The 2,500-nt window shown below is 38.1% G+C and overlaps 1 protein-coding gene across 1 annotated transcript in view; it reads right to left on the minus strand.

Annotated features, from left to right (window-relative positions):
- The window catches only part of f5 (coagulation factor V), a gene marked incomplete at both ends in the record, with an annotated part of 70,928 nt that overhangs the window by 61,067 nt on the left and 7,361 nt on the right, over positions 1-2,500 (minus strand). The gene's annotated exons all lie outside the window — the stretch shown is intronic.

Genomic DNA, 2,500 nt, shown 5'->3' on the forward strand with positions numbered 1-2,500 from the left:
TTGTTAGTGTTGAAAAGTGCATCCTATTTGGGCGATTCTGACCCACAATCCAGTGCGCACGTGAAGTGACGTCACATCGACGAAGCCTCCGTGTGAAAACAAAAGGGGATGAGACGGATATAAAAGCAAGAGGCAAGATCAAGGCGCAATGTTATGATGAAATAAGAGAGTAAAAGTATGTCCCAATAGTATGCCTACTGCATCCTAACTAGATTCTTTTTATGGTCAGATGTAGTATGTAGAATAGAAAAAAGAAAGAGTATGAGATTCGGAACGCAACCTTAGTTTTTAAACTTTTATTTTAGTGGTTTTACACTTTTTTTTACATAAGGACAAAAATAAAACTGATTAAGTAATCACATACAATACATACACAACCCCCTCTCCCCCTCCCCTCTCCCCTCCCCCCTCTCCCCTCCCCCCTCTCCCCTCTCCCCTCTCCCCTCTCCCCTCTCCCCTTTCCCTCCCCCTCCCCCTCCCCTCTCCCCCTCCTCCTCCCCCCTCCCCTCTACCCTCCCCTCCAAACTTTTGGTTTGTGTTCATTCTAGCGCCCCCCTTTGAACAAAAGCGGTAGTGTTTTTACTACGCCAGCTGTTGTTCCTGGGTGAGCGTATACCCATGACAAAGGCATTAAGAAAAACTGGATTAAAGAGAAACAGTTATTTATTTGTAGTTATTTATACTAGCATGAAAGAAGACATACAAATCTCAAAATTGACCTGTGCTTGAAAAAATATATATTTTTTTGCCTTCAGAAGGTTAAAATGAAAATCAAGTGGATCCCAATTTCATTAAGTGTCTCTAAGCGTTTCAAGAAAAACTGTATTATAGAAAAGTAGCCTCAATGGCAAAGGTGCTCCGAGGAACTTTCAGTTTGTGTTAATTCTAGCGCCCCCCTTTGGACAGAAGCAGGTAGTGTTTTTACTACGCCAGCTGTTGTTCCTGGGTGAGCGTATACACCATGACAAAGGCATTAAGAAAAACTATATAAAAATAGCATTCTTTCTTTGCACTGATGGTCTCGTTTGCTGTTAGGTGTAATTTATGATCATCAGAGGAAAAATTAGACTGTTTCAGAAATATTTAAAAGTTCCTCGTAGCACCTTTAGATAAAACATGATGCTTTAATTAACCCCTATCGTACAATCATATTTGAGGTGAGAAGGTTTTGCTTCCATAACATGTCTGTAAGAATGTGAAATATAGAATGAATGAATGAATGAACACTTTATTCCGGACTCAACGTTCCATATAAAAAGACAATACAAATACATGACAAGACAAATTAAAATACATACAAGCATCGATTCCAATGTTTCCACAGCCCAGAGGAGAACCTTGTATCACTCTGTTTAGTGTCAGTGAGTGCCAGTTGTTTTGTAGAATAAAGCAACTGGGAGATATGACAAAAAGTATAGCTCTATCATCAGTAGGATGTGGGCTAAATAAATACACAATTTTTCCGAGCAGTGATTTTGGGATATAATTGACTTTCCAGACCAACCTTGTGTATATGGACTATGGATGACATCTCCAAAACATAATGAAAACGTAATGAACAGTTTCCTGGAAGCTGAGTTTTAATTCTGAGTTCCTCTGCCCTCTGATTTTTTTAAGTGAATGAATAACCCAAAATTGCCGCTAAAGCAAAATGACACAGACAGACAGACAGACAGACAGACACGCACGCACGCACACGCACACACACACACACACACAGCAAATTAAGGAGAGATTAGTTTTATTTCCTATGTCCACAATGGCACTAAGTTAATGGCAGAGTCTTTATTTTTTTAATTTAGTGTCCCAAATAATTCTGTCCGTCTACTTTAGATCTAGTACATGTTTTTTTATGCCAATTTATAGCTATTGACATTATTTATTTTTCACCTTTATTTGGTTGCTTTTTTTTTTAAAAGCACTACTTCACAGCACCATGTGTATACATTTCTTTAATCTTTAATATTATATTTTCCATATGAACTGACACACAGAGAGTGATATCCTAAAAGGCTTAGCCAACTCTTCCGTTTGGACTTCAGTACCGTTCCCCTTTGATAATCTGTGTGTCTGGTTATGTTTGTCTGTCTGTTTGTATTTTTTTTCTTTTCTTTTTACTGTTAGTTTAATTATCAGATGTTTTCGTTCAGAGGATAGGGGATTGTATGTTTTATTATTGCTGGGAATGTGATTTGAAAGTTCTAATTCTGATAAAAAAATTTAAAAAAGCAATTACAACTATTACCCATTTTTGTTCAATAACCAAACAGCTGTGGGAAGAAAACTATTTGAAGTATCTATTAGATACTGTATGTCTGAAATAAATGTATTCATGCATTAATTAATTAATTCACACACACACACACACACACACACACACACACACACACACACACACACACACACACACACACACACACACACACACACACACACACACACACACACACACACACGCACGCACGCACACACACACACACACACACACACACACACACAC

This window comes from Ammodytes marinus (assembly GCF_949987685.1).
Source record: "Ammodytes marinus genome assembly, chromosome: 12".
Classification (NCBI taxonomy): Eukaryota; Metazoa; Chordata; class Actinopteri; order Uranoscopiformes; family Ammodytidae; genus Ammodytes; species Ammodytes marinus.